Consider the following 18,730-nt stretch of genomic DNA (forward strand, 5'->3'; position numbering starts at 1 on the left):
ACAAACCAGGAAGGTAAGAGAAGGGAATGTTTGGGATCGGGGTCCAAGTAATGAAAATAAACAAAAGGTCCCTTCTCTTCTACACACCTAATCCTTCCTATCACACTCTAACCCTTAACCAGCTTTCCTACCTGTTACCACAAATACAGGGGTGACACCCGCCTCGGCTAACCTAGTGTGTAAAACAGTGGGTTATCTACGTGTGAATGTACACCCATGGGCAGAACTACCTTTCCCTTCTCCAGGACCCAGGTAGGGTGGAAGATGACAGGCTGGAACACAAACAAAGATACATTAAAATAACCAAATCCTCAGCCAAACAAAAGTACCCCCTCTTCCTCTCGAGCTCACATGGCAAACAGTTTATACTCTAGTCAATCAGCCACAGCTGCCAGGACTCCGGACCCAAGCCACGCCCACCATCGTCAGCCGCAACTCAGCACACCTGTAATGACCAGAACACACAAACAGAACAACCACTCTGATCCACAGACACCACAAAGGAAGATTGGGAGAAAGAAAAAACATGTCACACCGTAACACTACTATTATTCAGACATTTCCACATTCTTAAAATAAAGTGGTGATCCTAACTGACCTAAGACAGGGAATTTTACTAGGATTAAATGTCAGGAATTGTGAAAAACTGAGTTTAAATGTATTTGGCTAAGGTGTATGTAAACTTCCAACTTCAACTGTATATATTAGTTTTAAGATTTTCATTAGAAATGCAGTTCATTTTCAGTTAGTTTTCAGATCCAGTTTACTAGTTTTTATTATGTTTAAGTTTGATAAAAACATGTTATTTTGTTTGACGTTTTTATATTATTTAGTTTCAGTTTTAGTTTTAGTGTTAGGGGCCTCAAAGAAGCCTATATGTGGAAGGTTAGCCATTTATGTGTTTAGTTTTTGTGTTTTTTGGGATGTCAATTTACAGATTCTGCGATATAAATTTTTAAAGTAATTTCTGATTTTGCTGACATAAGCAGCGTTTCCGTAAATGCAGTCTCCGGTAAAGCGGGAACATTTTAAAATTTAAATTACACCGTAAAGCTGAATTTCCGTGATGTGGATCATATGGAGCCCCTACTCAGGGTTTTCTAAAGCTAGCCAGCTTCAGTTAGCTTCACATTCCAGCTCAGGCTTCATTCGTATTACGACGGTGGATATTGCTTGTCCGCCTGCCGCTAAATCTAGCAGGCTTGTAACTGCGTGTGCATGTCACACGTGGCTAGTCGAATGCTGAACTCTTCACTGAGACAATGCTGCAACATCAATCCATGGGAGAGTCAGTGCCACCTTTTCATTTGTGCGAAAATCAAAACGAAAGAAAAGTTATCGTTCAATTTCAGCTGGCTATGATGTGAAATAGGCTTTTAGAAGTGCAGTCTTTATATTATTACGTATCGTTAATAAAAATTATAAAAATATATGTTTTCTATTGTCACATACACGGATAGGTGCAGTGAAATGTGTTGTTTACAGAGTCAGTCATAGTAAAACAAAGTAGAAATGTGTTGTTTTACAGGGCCAGCCTTAGTAGTACGGCACCCCTAGAGCAAATTAGTGTTAAGTGCCTTGCTCAAGGACACAATAGCAGATTTTTCACCTTGTTAGCGTGGGATTCAAACCAGCAACCTTTCGTTACTGCTAGGCACCTTTTCCCCCACTCATTTCGAGAAGTCATACAAAAGTTTTATTGTGTGTGAAGTTTCCAATGCATTCTGTCATTACTAAATGTGATAGGTATTTTAACATGACAATTTTTTTACACACAAAACAAATTATTCATAAAATATTTTATCAGTCTTTCTCAAAAGAAGGATGATGCGAGAAGGAGGAATCTGCTTTCATTGGGCCTCAACTTCGTGGCTCAGACACTTCATTTAGTATAAATGGAGTTAGCCATGAGTTAGCCTGTCCCGGAGCAGGTTTGTTCTGTATAAATGTGTTGGTACTTGCCTTAAAGGTGAACCACTTTAGTGGTACCAGTAATCCTAGTTGAACTCAGAGTTGACCAAAGTTACCTCGCTAACTCCTCAAACCAGGTATGTAGTATAGGGCTCAGGAGCGTAGAAGTGTGAGGCTAAACTTCTCTACTGTTTTGGTCCCGTAGCTACCACGTGCTAGCAGCGTGAAGTAGAGGTCTCCACGGGTCCAACAGACCGGTGACTTTTGTCTCGGATCTGGGTCCGGTCTGATATTATTGCCACGGGTCTCGGGTATGTGCAATTAACATAGATTTACCAACTGGACCCGATTGGACCTGTCTTCTGTTAACCCTCTCGGGATCGGTGTCCCAGACGGTTGAGCTAACGTGCGCCAATGTGATTTGCATGACTGTTGTAATTAACAGCAAACTTTCCAGGACATAGACATGTCTTATATGGGCAGAAAGCTTAAATTCTTGTTCATATAACTGCACTGTACAATTTACAGAAGCTATTACAATGAAAAAAATACCATGCAATTGTTTGAGGAGAGTGCACAACAACAAAAAAACTTATCACGGCACCTGAATTGATACATTTACCTCTGAAGGTAAATAATATACTCACATTCAGTAATCTTGCTCTGATTTGTCATCCTGAGAGTCCCAGAGATAAAATGTAGCATAGTTTTGTTTGATAAAATCCATTTTTATATTCAAATGTAGGAACTGGGTTCTACAGTTTGAACCCCTACTGTCTCTGGCTCCACACCCACCCCGCCCGGCCATCTAGATGTGTGAAATTAGTGTATAAGCTAATGATCCATCATGTATGACATTCCTGGGAGTGTGTAAACTTACATTTTGTGTTACCATTTCATTTTTGTATGTTCTCTATAGTTATGTACTTGAAAATGTGTCAATTGACCAATTCGCGCATTTGGGCAGACCTGATACAAGATAGTCCAGTATTGCAATGCTTCACTGAATCAAGCTGAAACTTTGCACACACACTTCTGCTTTCTAGTGGCCAAAATCTAAATTACGCCTAATCTGCAATAGTATATTGTGGCCTTTCTCTTGCATTTCAAAGATAATGGAACAAAAAAATAAATAGAAATCACATGTTTTTTTTGTTTGTATTTTGTTATCTTATCTAACCCTAACCCTAACCCTTAACCAACAGTGCATTTATTTTTTTTATAAAAAAGTAAAATAGAACAACAACAAAAAAGTGTTGAGAAAAAAAGAGCAGAAGTAAAATAAAATAACAGTAGGGAGGCTATATATACAGGGGGTACCGGTGCAGAGTCAAATGTGGGGGCACCGGCTAGTTGAGGTAGTTGAAGTAATATGTACATGTGGGTAGAGTTAAAGTGACTATGCATAAATAATTAACAGAGTAGCAGCAGCGTAAAAAGATGGGGTGGGGGCAGTGCAAATAGTCTGGGTAGCCATGATTAGCTGTTCAGGAGTCTTATGGCTTGGGGGTAGAAGCTGTTGAGAAGTCTTTTGGACCTAGACTTGGCACTCCGGTACCGCTTGCCGTGCGGTAGCAGAGAGAACTGTAATTGCTGCAAAAGGTGGCTCTACAAAGTATTGACTTTGGGGGGGGGAATAATTATGCATGCTCAAGTTTTCAGTTTTTTTGTCTTATTTCTTGTTTGTTTCACAAGAAAAAATATTTTGCATCTTCAAAGTGGTAGGCATGCTGTGTAAATCAATGATACAAACCCCCAAAAATCCATTTGAATTCCAGGTTGTAAGGCAACAAAATAGGAAAAATGCCAAGGGGGTGAATACTTTTCGCAAGCCACTGTACATGCCGACATTAACTTTGCACAAATTATGTGATCAAAGGCCATGAAGTTTTAACTGCAGTCGATCGCAAGTTTCTGTAGTTGCTCTCACCGACTTCATCCTGCAGCCATCGCCTGCATTATTAGGGTGTTTTTGTTTGACGGAAACGTGACCAAAGACATGATTGAAACAGAAACCAATTTACTGTGATTTATGTGTACAGTGGATGTATGCAAATAAATGTGATATTTTAGTCTCTCTCACACTGATTGATTGTACAATGTGTACACACATAATATTATACTATGATTTCAGTTTGTGAGTATGTGATATGGGGTTAGATACATGTTTATTTCAACATTATAAAGAAAAACCTTTATAAACAATGGGAACACTGTCATATTGATCTGAGCCTTGCTTTTTGAAACAACAATAGTGTCTGACTTTTGGCTGTCGCAGATGCAACCCAGCCTGACTTTACTCCTTGACTTTCGTCTACAGTCGGATGCTTTAGCTTTACCACTCAAACGCACCCAATATCTGCAGGTGCTGCTCGTGGCAACAACATTTCACTGAGTCTACCTTTAAATTATAAATTAAATCTCAATGTGACCCGCCAAATTCAGAAGCTTGAAAACCCCATTAGAAAAAAAGCTGAAAACCCCATCAGAAATTCTGCCCCCAAAAAACTAAAACTGAACATTATTCATGATGGTTTTCATTTTAGTGTAGTTAGTTTTGGAGTCAAAGATAATAGTTTCAGTATAGTTTAGTTTTTCAAACGGATTTATTAATGATTTATTTCAGTTTACTAAATCGTTTTTTCATGATTAGTTTTCGTTTTAGTTTCAGTTTTAGTTTATTATAATAACTCTGACACACACACACACACACACACACACACACACACACACACACACACACACACACACACACACACACACACACACACACACTTACCATCAGTGTTCTGGAAGACAGTGGTGTGTTTGATGAAGGCTACCTCTCCATCTCCCTTGGCCAAACACCTGATTCAAATGAACAAACATTGTATGAAAGTCAATGACGCTATCTATTCCTAGTATGTTCCCTATCCAACATTGCACCAAACCAGAGCCAATAAACATGTACATAGTTTGGCATACACTCATTGAATATAACACTGTAATTGGTGTTATAACTGCAATGGAATTGTCTTGGCACATTTTGGTGCCTGTTATATAACTCTAAATCTCTATGTCTAAATCTATGTCTGAGCCAAACTCTTTAAGTGTACCATTAAGTTGTGAGATGTACTGTACCTGAAAGCTCCATCATATCCGTCAAACAGGTCCTTGCCTTTCTCACACTTGTTCTGCCCGCTGCTGTCCCCAACACATAGGCCACACAGGTTGTCAGGGAAACCAGGCAGATTGGCACCAGGGACACAGCTGTTCTTAAAGAAAACTCCAGCGGCTGAGGTGGACAGAAGGAGACAGAGAGGGTCAGACAGACAGTAGGAAAGTAAGATGAACACACACGCTTCCATGCACACACACACATGAGACACACACCCTGGTTTATGACCTACCCTGTGGTATCTGGCACTGTGCGGGTCTGAAGAGGCCTTTCTCTATGAGCAGGCCTATGGGGATGTTCCAGCCGGCGGTACGGCCATAGCCAGTGTGACAGGAGCTCAGCCCCCTCAGGTCCTCCAGCTTGGTGATATCACGGTTGGACTTCTTCACTACCGCCACGGCATAGTAAATACTGCCATCACTGTCCCCTATGAGAGAGAGGAGGAGCAGGAGAAGAAGGAAGAGGTAGGAGGAGGAGGGGAAAGAGGAAAAGAGGAAGAGGGTTTATTGTGTGTTTAGTTATTGTCCCAAAAGGCAATTTGATTTGCAGCAAATCATCACATGATCAAACCCCATATGTGTGGAAGGAACTTAAAGGCCCAGTTCCTGCGTTGGTGTGTTTTTTCCAGCGGTGAGCAGCAGAAGTGTGTTTTATATCATATTGTACAACAGTTGATGAAACTAATAGTGTAAAAGTGTGAAAAATGCTGATCAGTATTATTTCCTAATAATTGCTGGTTGAAAATACAGTCTACACAGGACCTTCTATTCAGCAGGTTTGCAAGGGGCGGGAGTTTCGACTTTCCATAGTGACATCACTGTAACGATCCCGGCAGTCTGAGTCGGGTCCTGTCTGGTGACTAGTTTTTCTGTTCGTGATCTCCAGTTTCCCGAGGGTTCGGGAACGCTCCGGGAGCTCTCTTGATTTCCGCACCTGCATCCCATCAGCAATCTGCACACCTGGTCCTGATCATCACCCTTCTTAGGCTCTGGCCTAACATCCATTCCCTGCCGGATCGTTAGCCATGAACAGTAGGTTTACCAGAGTATCAGTCTTAGAGCCTAGCGTTAGTTTTGTTGTTTTTGCACCTTGTTGGTTTGTTGCTTACTTACCCCCGCTTTGTTCCATCTGCAGTCACCCGTCCGGAACCTTCATCCAACCTCTGCCTGGTGGTCGGGCGGTGCCGACAGGATGGGATCAACCACTGCACCCCCAACAACTAATCAACGCCGCCCGCTCTGTTCCCTGGATTATTCAGCATCACTCTTGAATTTGTAATAAACACTCACCTTCGTTTCAACTTACCTTGTCCTGGTCTGCTTCTGGGTTCTGGCTTAGCAACTCGTGACAGAACGATCCGGCCAGTAATGAACCCCAGCGGACCTGGACTCTGTTCGCCATGCCATTACCCAGCAGGAGAAGATGTTGGGCCATCATAGCACGGTACTACAGGAGATCGCGTTGTCAGTTCGGAACCTTTCTACCGGTCTACGGAGGTCCAGAACCAACGCAAAGTGTCCGGTGGAGGATCCACTACCGGTTTCACCCATCTCGCCTGCCGCTTCTGAAGCTGTGTCCTTCCGTGAGCCCAAGGTTCCGCGCCGGATAAATATGAGGGGGGAGCTGGGAAGATGCCGTTCCTTCCTTATGCAGTGTGGATTAGTGTTCGATCTACAGCCCTACTCTTATGCCACAGACAAGGCTAGGATAGCCTTTGTGATTGAGTTGCTGCGTGGTCGAGCGCTGGAGTGGGCTTCAGCCGTTTGGGAACGACAGGATCCCTGCATGGCTTCATACCAGGGGGTTCACCGGCCGAGATGAGGAAGCTCTTCGACCATTCCGTCCGAGGGAGGGACGCAGCTAGGCGCCTGTTTTCGCTTCGCCAAGGAACTCGCAGCGTGGGCCGACTTCGTGATCGAGTTCAAGACGTTGGCTGTGGAGAGTGGGTGGAATGAGGAGGCTCTGCAAGCGGCCTTTTACCAGGGTCTGTCGGAGCAGCTCAAGGATGAGTTGATCTCCTATCCGGAGCCTAGTGACCTGGAGCAGCTTGGTAGCCTTGTCTATTCGGGTGGATAATCGAGTCCGAGAGCGGGAGGGAGAAGCAATGGGTTCCGTCCAACCGATCAGCTTCTCAGGTTCCAGTCGGGTCGTCAAACTGCGCGGCTCGCTAAAGTTGGGAGGACTTTTAGCGAGCCAGTTTCGACCCTCTCGATACCTCCTGTCAGACCCGTTTCCCGGCTACCCTTATGAACAGGAATCAGAGCTTAGCGATTAACGCTTTGATCGATTCAGGTGCCGATGGAAGCTTTCTAGATGCCGAAGTTGGTGGAACAGCTGGGGCTTTCCAAGGAGCAATTGCCGGAAGCCATTGAAGCTACCACTCTGAACGGCAGTAGTCTGTACGTATCACGATGAGGACTGAACCGGTTAAGATGCGGTTGTCGGGAATCATTCTGAGATGATTTCATTCTTCATTCTGCCGCGTCTTCCCATGTTCCTCTGGTCCTTGGATACCCCTGGCTGAAGGAACACAATCCCACGTTCGATTGGGTGACGGGCAAGGTAACGAGTTGGAGCCTTGATTGTCATGCTAACTGTCTCAAGACTGCCTGCCCCCATTCGGTTCCCAGTCAGGTGATTGAGGCTAAAACCCCCAGATTTGTCCCTGGTTCCCGAGACATATCACGATTTGGGGGAAGTGTTCAGTAAGCAGAAGGCTCTGTCACTCCCTCCCCACCGACCATATGATTGTGCCATCAACCTGTTCCCTGGAGCTGTCTACCCCAAGGGAAGGTTATACAGTATCTCCCGACCTGAACGTGAGGCTTTGGGAGACCTACATCAAGGAGTCCCTAGCTGCTGGTCTCGTTCGTCCTCGTCATCACCCCTGGGGCAGGATTCTTCTTTGTGGGTAAGAAGGATGGCTCTCTTCGACCGTGTATTGATTATCGGGGGTTGAATGACATCACGGTCAAGAACAAGTATCCCCTGCCCTTGATGAGTTCTGCCTTCGACTCCTTACAGGGTGCTACGGTGTTCACCAAGCTAGACCTACGCAATGCGTATCACATGGTCCGGATCAGAGAGGGGGACGAGTGGTTGGACGGGTTTCAATACACCGATGGGTCACTTCGAGTATCAGGTGATGCCGTTTTGGACTGACCAATGCTCCAGCGGTATTCCAGAGTATGGTGAACGGCGTCCTGAGAGATATGATCGGTCTCTTTGTGTTTGTTTACCTGGATGACATTCTGATCTTCTCGAAGGAACCTTCCGACCACGTCCAGCATGTCCGGCAGGGTTCTGCAGCGATTGTTGGAGAATCGCCTGTTCGTGAAGGCCGGAAGTGCGAGTTTCACGCCCACACGACATCCTTTTCTCGGGTACATCATCTCCAGGGGAGAGATTAGGATGGACCAGGAGAAGGTTAGAGCGGTTCTGGAATGGGCCCAGCCCGGTACGAGATTGCAGCTCCAGAGATTTTTGGGGTTTGCGAATTTCTACCGCAGATTCATCCGGGATTACAGCCGTGTGGCCGCTCCGTTAACTGCCTTGACTTCCAGTATCAGGACCTTCAAGTGGAATCCGAGGCGGATCGAGCGTTTCTGGATTTGAAGAGGCGATTCACCAACGCACCGATTCTCTCTCAACCGGACACGGCCCGTCAGTTCGTCGTTGAAGTGGACGCGTCTGATGTGGGAGTTGGCGCCATCCTGTCGCAGCGATGCTCCACGGACAGTAAACTCCATCCCTGCGCCTACTACTCTGTTCGCCTTTCGCCTGCGGAAGGAATTACGATGTGGGTAACCGGAGCTTCTCGCGGTGAAACTTGCCTTGGAGGAGTGGCGCCACTGGTTGGAGGGGGCGGAGCAACCGTTTATTGTCTGGACTGACCACAAGAATCTTGCTTACGTGCAATCGGCTAAACGTCTCAACTCCCGCCAGGCCAGGTGGGCGTTGTTTTTCGGTCGATTCAAGTTTTCCCTGACGTTCCGACCTGGATCTAAGAACGGCAAGGCGGGACGCCTTGTCCCGGATGTTCTCCAAGACGGAGGAGAGTGGGTCCAAGACCGAGACAATTCTCCCCCCGGAACTGCGTCGTGGGAGCAGTTATGTGGAAGATTGAGGAGGAGGTGCTGGCGGCCCTTCGGACTCAGCCCCGGTCCCGTAACGGTCCACCCGGTCGGTTGTTTGTGCCTGAGTCGGTTCGTCCTGCTGTCCTCAAATGGTCCCACGCCAGCAAGATGGCTTTGTCACCCTGGCGTGGCTCGGACAATGGCGTTTCTTCGCAGACGCTTTTTGGTGGCCTGCCATGGCCGAGGATACTCGGGGTTTTGTTGCTGCCTGTCCAGTGTGTGCAGCAGAATAAGAGTACCAATCGGCCCAGCTCTGGACTACTTCACCCCCTTCCTATTCCCCGGCGACCATGGTCGCATCTGGCCCTGGACTTCGTCACTGGGTTGCCCGCTTCGAGGGGAACACGGTCGTTCTGACTATCGTGGACAGATTCAGCAAGTTCGCCCACTTTGTGCCAATTGCCAAGCTTCCCTCTGCCTCGGAGACGTCCGAGATCCTGGTTAGGGAGGTTTTCAGGGTCCACGGTTTGCCCAGTGATATCGTTTCCGACCCGTGGCCCTCAGTTTACCTCTGCTGTCTGGAAGTCCTTCTGTTTGGCCATTGGAGCTACAGTCAATCTCACATCTGGTTTTCACCCCCAATCCAATGGTCAGGCGGGAGAGCCAACCAGAAGATGGAATCCACGCTACGCTGCCTGGTCTCTTCCAACCCCACCTCCTGGGTCTCTCAGTTGCCTTGGGTTGAGTATGCCCACAATACTCTCCCTACATCTGCCACTGGGATGTCTCCCTTCCAGTGCCTGTATGGCTACCAACCTCCCCTGTTCCCTTCTCAGGAGAAGGGAGCTCTCAGTGCCTTCTGTTCAGGCCCATATTCGTCGCTTGCCACCGGACCTGGCATCGGGCCAGAAAGGCACTCCTTAGAGCTTCGGACCGGTATCAGCTCCAGGCGAATCGTCGCCGGATCGCTCCACCTATTCCATCGGAGATAGGGTCTGGTTGGCCACACGGGATCTTCCGTTACGGACTGAGTCTAGGAAGTTGTTACCGAAGTTCATTGGTCCGTTTGTGGTGGAGAAGGTGATCAATCCGGTGGCAGTTCGACTCAAACTCCCGAGGACGCTCAGAGTCCATCCCACCTTTCATGTCTCCTGCCTCAAGCCTGTTTTCCTCAGTCCTCTGTTGCCTCCTCCGCCTCCTCCTCCTCCTCCTCGGATGATCGGAGGTGGTCCTGCCTACACGGTCGTCGATCATGGATTCCAGACGGCGGGGCCGGGGTTTCCAGTATCTCGTGGACTGGGAGGGGTATGGTCCTGAAGAGAGGAGTTGGATTCCGCGGCGACAGGTCCTAGATGCTGACCTCATCAGTGACTTCACCGCCTCCATCCTGGCGCTCCGGGGAGTCCCGCCCGGTGGCGTTCGTCGGAGGGGGGGTACTGTAACGATCCCGGCAGTCTGAGTCGGGTCCTGTCTGGTGACTAGTTTTCTGTTCGTGATCTCCAGTTTCCCGAGGGTTCGGGGAACGCTCCGGGGAGCTCTCTTGATTTCCGCACCTGCATCCCATCAGCAATCTGCACACCTGGTCCTGATCATCACCCTTCTTAGGCTCTGGCCTAACATCCATTCCCTGCCGGATGGTTAGGGCCATGAACAGTAGGTTTACCAGAGTATCAGTCTTAGAGCCTAGCGTTAGTTTTGTTGTTTTTGCACCTTGTTGGTTTGTTGCTTACTTACCCCGTTTTGTTCCATCTGCAGTCACCCGTCCGGAACCTTCATCCAACCTCTGCCTGGTGGTCGGCGGCTGCCGAACCAGGATGGGATCAACCACTGCACCCCCAACAACTAATCAACGCCGCCCGCTCTGTTCCCTGGATTATTCAGCATCACTCTTGAATTTGTAATAAACACTCACCTTCGTTTCAACTTACCTTGTCCTGGTCTGCTTCTGGGTTCTGGCTTAGCAACTCGTGACAATCACCTTGCGGTAAATTGGTTAATAGACCAATAACAAAGACAGTTCCAAACCTCTTTGCCAATAACAGCTAGTTTTCAGTTTTCCCCTCCCCACTCAGACCACTCCCAGACAGTCCTAGCAAAATTCTTGCTTGAGAAAGTTTTTTTGCTAAAAAGCTGTTTTTGCACATTTTAATGGAAAACTATTACAGTAAGGTACTTAAATGTTACCCAGAAATAATTTGATATTGATATAAAAAATGCTGCATTGAGCCTTTAAAGGGGCAATCAGCCGTTGCTACATCCATTTTTGGACCTATAACTGAATGATATGTACCCATTGATTCTTGAAGAATATAACTTATAAATGCCTTAGTTCAACTGTCGTACCGCATCAGAACCCAAAATATAAGCTTTGTTTTACTCCAATGTTTGTAAACAAAGAAAATACAAACAATCAATCAATCAATCAATTTTATTTTATATAGCCCTTCGTACATCAGCTAATATCTCGAAGTGCTGTACAGAAACCCAGCCTAAAACCCCAAACAGCTAGTAATGCAGGTGTAGAAGCACGGTGGCTAGGAAAAACTCCCTAGAAAGGCCAAAACCTAGGAAGAAACCTAGAGAGGAACCAGGCTATGAGGGGTGGCCAGTCCTCTTCTGGCTGTGCCGGGTGGAGATTATAACAGAACCATGCCAAGATGTTCAAAAATGTTCATAAGTGACAAGCATGGTCAAATAATAATCAGGAATAAATCTCAGTTGGCTTTTCATAGCCGATCATTAAGAGTTGAAAACAGCAGGTCTGGGACAGGTAGGGGTTCCATAACCGCAGGCAGAACAGTTGAAACTGGAATAGCAGCAAGGCCAGGCGGACTGGGGACAGCAAGGAGTCACCACGGCCGGTAGTCCCGACGTATGGTCCTAGGGCTCAGGTCTCTCAGTTGGCTTTTCATAGCCGATCATTAAGAGTTGAAAACAGCAGGTCTGGGACAGGTAGGGGTTTCGTACCGAGGCAGAACAGTTGAAACTGGAATAGCAGCAAGGCCAGGCGGACTTTGGACAGCAAGGTGTCAGCATGCCCGGTAGTCCTGACGTATGGTCCTAGGGCTCAGGTTCTCAGAGAGAAAGAGAGAACGAGAGAATTAGAGAGAGCATACTTAAATTCACACAGGACACTGGATAAGACAGGAGAAGTACTCCAGGTATAACCAACTAACCCCAGCCCCCCGACACATAAACTACTGCAGCATAAATACTGGAGGCTGAGACAGGAGCGGTCCGGAGACACTGTGGCCCCATCCGAAGAAACCCCGGACAGGGCCAAACAGGAAGGATATAACCCCACCCACTCTGCCAAAGCACAGCCCCCGCACCACTAGAGGGATATCCTCAACCACCAACTTACAATCCTGAGACAAGGCCGAGTATAGCCCACAGAGGTCTCACCACAGCACAAACCAAGGGGCGCCAACCCAGACAGGAAGATCACGTCAGTAACTCAACCCACTCAAGTGACGCACCCCTCCTAGGGACGGCATGAAAGAGCACCAGCAAGCCAGTGACTCAGCCCCTGTAACAGGGTTAGAGGCAGAGAACCCCAGTGGAGAGAGGGGAACCGGCCTGGCAGAGACAGCAAGGGCTGTTCGTTGCTCCAGAGCCTTTCCGTTCACCTTCACACTCCTGGGCCAGACTACACTCAATCATATGACCTACTGAAGAGATAAGTCTTCAGTAAAGACTTAAAGGTTGAGACCGAGTCTGCGTCTCTCACATGGGTAGGCAGACTGTTCCATAAAAATGGAGATCTATAGGAGAAAGCCCTGCCTCCCGCTGTTTGCTTAGAAATTCTAGGGACAATTAGGAGGCCTGCGTCTTGTGACCGTAAGCGTACGTACTGGTATGTACGGCAGGACCAACTCGGAAAGATAGGTAGGAGCAAGCCCATGTAACGCTTTATAGGTTAACAGTAAAACCTTGAAATCAGCCCTTGCCTTAACAGGAAGCCAGTGTAGGGGAAGCTAGCACTGGAGTAATATGATCAAATTTCTTGGTTCTAGTCAGGATTCTAGCAGCCGTATTTAGCACTAACTGAAGTTTATTTAGTGCTTTATCCGGGTAGCCGGAAAGTAGAGCATTGCAGTAGTCTAACCTAGAAGTAACAAATGCATGGATTAATTTTTCTGCATCATTTTTGGACAGAACATTTCTGATTTTTGCAATGTTACGGGTTGGGTTTGTACAAACAAACACTATACAGCCTCAAAACATGGTTAAACTATCATGTTGATATCATGGATGGTCAATCCTTGAATCCATAGCTCTGTCTATGAATTTGAGAGTGATTACATTTCTCCAGCCCCACCCCTCAGCTTTTTACCGAACCAGGGGTGGGGAGGCTGCTTTGTTATTGTTTCTACTGCTGACTGCTGTTTTAAGCAAAACGTAGTATTGAGGACATGTCCGTTTCTGCTTGGTTTAATTGGTGGTGGAGGGGTCCTACCTGTGTAGCTCTCCCAAGCAACAGGCACCAGCCCATAGGTCTTCCCTGCTGTGTAGATGTAACCTCCATCCAGGGTGATGGCATCTCCTTCTTTATTCTACAAACACACACAAGGGAAGGATATCAGAGATATAAGTTTCCTACACCCTAGTCTCTTTCAACAGCCCATGTAGAAAGAGCCCTGTGAGTCTACCAGACTTGGGTTCACATTGTATTTGTTTCTTTCTAATACTTTGAGAGTCTGATTGAGCCGGCCTGAAGTGACAGATGGGTTGGGTTTGTACTTTTGGAACTATTCCACATACATAAGAGTTCAATTCATTAGTTATCTCATCAGATAAAAAATCACTGTTTTCACATGAAGAGGCTGGTATGGTGTTGGAGATAATGAATATGTGGTTAAAAAGTGTTGAAGTGTCCCTTTAAATAAAAGTAAAACGTAAATGTAGTGTCTGTTTTACCTGGAATTTCTTCATGCAGTTTTCCACTGACGATCCCATCACACACTGGATACTGGGAAGCAGAGACTTGGCGCTGAAGGCCTCGGACATGTCTGCACACTTCTGCTGCTCACCGCTGGACAACACACACCAACGCAGGAACTGGGGCATCTTTGCACACACACACACAGAAAGGACCATAGTCAGTTTAATACAAACAAACATGGACAGTGAGAAAGAGAGAGAGTGAGAGAGAGAGAGAGAGAGAGAGAGAGAGAGAGAGAGATGGAGGCAGAGAGGGTGGCAGAGAGAGAGAGATAAAGAGAGAGAGAGGGAGGTAAAGTGAGAGGTCGTCTCACCCTTTGGGATGCAGTCCATGATTTTGAGAGTGCTGTGGTAGATGGGGCCCAACCACACCTTAGGATCATCAGACTCCACCGCCAGGAACTTTGTGGACGAATCACTGAACAGCAAATTATCGCCGAACTCGCCCGGCTGAAAGATGGGGAAACCTGACTTCTTCTGATAAAAAAAACAGTATTAAACCAGGGTTATCTAGACAACAAGACCAGCGTACCTCTGACTACGTCTCAAGAGTGTCTTTGCCATAGCGAGAAACAGCCAGACCATACTATATATAAAACACAACACAGAACAAAAAATAAATCTGACAAAAAATAAAAATGTAATGAAGAATACCCACCAGTCCCTCGGTCAGCATGTCGTAGACCGCTGTGCCACTGATGTCAGATTTGACCACGATGCCCCTGGCTGGCACCCTGACCAGGTGGCACCGGTGGTATTCTCTCACTGGGGCCCTGGTCCCGTCTCTACACAGCAGCTCGTAGTCCGAACACAGCAGGAAAAAACAGACACAGGGTTATACAGTTATACAACAACAGGGGGCAGAGGAGGTGGAGGGCAGAGGGAAGGAGGGTTTGGGAGGATAGAGAAGAGCTCAGCCTATCGTCTGTGTTCTCCGCCACTGTGGTGTGCTTCACGAAGGCCACATCCCCTGCATCTTCAGCCAAGCATCTGTCTCAGAGAGAGAGAGAGAGACACACAGAGAGAGAGAGACAAAGGGAGAAAGAAAGAGAGAGAGAGATAGACAGAGAGAGCACAGTATAGTGGTTAACACATAGAAATCATATTCCGTGGGTTAACCGCTGAGAGTATAGTCGTAAAGGCTGCACATTATCAGCATGAGAGGGTTACTTTACCTGAAGGCACCGTTGTAAGCGTAGTATCTCTCATTTTCAGTCTTGTCACATATGAACTGTCCAGCTCCGTTGCCTTTACACAGCTGGCAAAGGGAGAGTGGGTCCCCCTGTGACCCAGGGATACAGCTGGCATTTAAGAAATCTGCCACCCCTTGGAGGAAACACACCACACACAGTTTAGTGTTTTGGTTTCCAGAGCACCTACAGTGTAGAGTGTGAGTGTGTGTGTGTGTGTGTTTGCGTGCGTTCTACCCTGTGGGATGTCACAGCCCATGGAGACATCTTGCCCTGGTCAATGAGGTATCCCAGAGGCATGTTCCAGCCGGCGGTACAGCCCTTCCCTGTGTGACACGTCTTCCTGCTTTTCAGGATGATTGATGTTAATGCTCGGGTTTGTCTTCTACACCACGGCAACCGCATAGTAGGTGGTGCCCTCTCCTGTTGAGGTCAGGGGTCAGTGTTAGGGTGACAGTGATTTGCTAGGGGATAAGTTGACGTTGTCAGGGATATGACCTTGACCCCTTTAATAGGATTTGACTTATCATTTCAAATAATTATCAACCAATTTAGTCTTATGCATGCCAGCTTACAGGATGAGGGGTGAAGTACTCTGAGTTAAATGGGTCTCTCGCTCCACAATCTATGTTATTGTAAGTGCATTTCAGGTGCATTAAATAAGTTACTTGAATCTCTAGTAAATCACCAACTTACATACAGTTGAAGTCAGAAGTTTACATACACATAGGTTGGAGTCATTAAAACTCGTTTTTCAACCACTCCACAAATTTCTTGTTAACAAACTATAGTTTTGGCAAGACGGTTAGGACATCTACTTTGTGCATGACACAAGTAATTTTTCCAACAATTGTTTACAGACAGATTATTTCACTTATAATTCACTGTTTCACAATTCCAGTGGGTCAGAAGTTTACATACAGTAAGTTGACTGTGCCTTTAAACAGCTTGGAAATTTCCAGAAAATGATGTCATGGCTTTATATGCTTCTGATAGGCTAATTGACATCATTTGAGTCAATTAGATGTGCACCTGTGGATGTATTTCAAGGCCTACCTTCAAACTCAGTGCCTCTTTGCTTGACATCATGGGAAAATCAAAAGAAATCAGCCAAGACCTCAGAAAAAAAATGGTAGACCTCCACAAGTCTGGTTCATCCTTGGAAGCAATTTCCAAACCACGAACGTACCACGTTCATCTGTACAAACAATAGTACGCAAGTATAAACACCATGGGACCACGCAGCCGCCATACCGCTCAGGAAGGAGACTCGTTCTGTATCCTAGAGATTAACGTACTTTGGTGCGAAAAGTGCAAATCAATCCCAGAACAACAGCAAAGGACCTTGTGAAGATGCTGGAGGAAACTGGTACAAAAGTATCTATATCCACAGTAAAACGAGTCCTATATCGACATAACCTGAAAGGCCGCTCAGCAAGGAAGAAACCACTGCTCCAAAACCGCCAAAAAAAAGCCTGACTACGGTTTGCAACTGCACATGGGGACAAAGATCGTACTTTATGGAGAAATGTCCTCTGCTCTAATGAAACAAAAATAGAACTGTTTGGCCATAATGACCATCGTTATGTTTGGAGGAAAAAGGGTGTTCTTTGCAAGCCGAAGAACACAATCCCAACCCTGAAGCACGGGGGTGGCAGCATCATTCTGTGGGGGTGCTTTGCTGCAGGAGGGACTGATGCACTTCACAAAATAGATGGTATCATGAGGAAGGAACATTTGGTGGATATATTGAAGCAACATCTCAAGACATCAGTCAGGAAGTTAAAGCTTGGTCGTAAATGGGTCTTCCAAATGGACAAAGACCCCAAGCATACTTCCAAAGTTGTGGCAAAATGGCTTAAGGACAACAAAGTCAAGGTATTGGAGTGGCCATCAGAAAGCCCTGACCTCAATCCTATAGAAAAGTTGTGGGCAGAACTGAAAAAGTGTGTGCGAGCAAGGAAGCCTAAAAACCTGACTCAGTTACACCAGCTCTGTCAGGAGGAATGGGTCAAAATTCACCCAAATTATTGTGGGAAGCTTGTGGAAGTCTACCTGAAACGTGCAATGCTATCAAATGCTAATTGAGTGTATGTAAAGTTCTGACCCACTGCAAATGTGATGAAAGAAATAAAAGCTGAAATAAATAATTTTCTCTACTATTATTCTGACATTTCACATTCTTAAAATAAAGTGGTGATCCTATCTGACCTAAGACAGGGAATTTTTACTAGGATTAAATGTCAGGAATTGTGAAAAACTGAGTTTAAATGTATTTGGCTAAGGTGTATGTAAAATTCCGACTTCATCTGTATGAAGCAGTGAACAGATTTACTTGATATGCCTTCCTCTTTCTGTGCGAAGTTGATGGGTGGCTATTTGAAGAATCTCAAATCTCAAATATATTTTGATTTGTTTAACACTTTTTTGGTTACTACATGATTCCATATGTGTTATTTCATAGTTTTGATGTCTTCACTATTATTCTACAATGTGAAAAAATAGCAACAATAAATAAAAACACTTCAATGCGTAGGTGTGTCTAAACTTTTGACTGGTAGTGTATATGTTAAAAAATATTTTGAAAATAATGTAAACCAAACCTTTATTCAAATGTATCCTGGTCGGCTATTAGGCCTACTGTTTTATAATACAAAAGGAATGAATATGAAAGAACATGGGCTGATTAAAATATTTCATTTATTATAAAGGGCCTACATTGGTCCTTTACTTATATATTGAGGAAACTCACCAGTTTGAAGGCCTAATATTAGAGAGGCGACAAGTATCCACATTGCCATGGTGTCAGCCAGGTGTGAGAATACCAGGTCCTGTAGTATTATTTCTAACTGCCTAACCTCTGATAGCAGCTCCAAAGTTCAAGTTCCATGTCGAGCTTTCCGCATAATGCCTAACGTGAAGCAAGTTATGAGTATTTTACAACATAATTGTATGAGAATCACAAGACATTCTATCGAGGTTTTTCACGGAGAATCCTCAGGAAGTTTCTCATACCTGGGATGACATGTTCCTACAGCTGGTGTCTGGCAAGGCCGAGCACAAAGAGGCCATTGATGAGGAAGACCCCACCTCTGCTGGCCCTGCTCTGTGTTTTTCCATCGTCCACACTTCAAGGACGTGGGGGTTGGACATAGTAACTGTAGTAACTTCTTCTGCCTGACGCAGTCAATGACAAATACAATTTCTGGAATCTTGTTGCACTTTTTCAAATGTAGAAATGATGTGAAGACTAATAATACTAATAAAAGTGCATCATCCTAAATAACTAATTTCCAATGCTACTGTCTTTCTTATGTCTTCTCTTGTTTATTTAATTACCAGTGTTTCAGTACAACCAAATAAAAATGTTCACAAAAGTAATTCCTGACTAGGATAAAAGGAGATACATTAAATGTGAAGCTCAAGCTCATATTCCATTAACTGATGTGGAC

The 18,730-nt window shown here is 45.7% G+C and overlaps 1 pseudogene; it reads right to left on the bottom strand.

The window, feature by feature from the left end:
* Window positions 1-221: 221 nt before the first annotated feature.
* Window positions 222-18,079, bottom strand: LOC123481307 (annotated as a pseudogene).
* Window positions 18,080-18,730: the final 651 nt, after the last annotated feature.

The sequence above is a fragment of the Coregonus clupeaformis genome, chromosome 26 (assembly GCF_020615455.1).
Source record: "Coregonus clupeaformis isolate EN_2021a chromosome 26, ASM2061545v1, whole genome shotgun sequence".
Classification (NCBI taxonomy): Eukaryota; Metazoa; Chordata; class Actinopteri; order Salmoniformes; family Salmonidae; genus Coregonus; species Coregonus clupeaformis.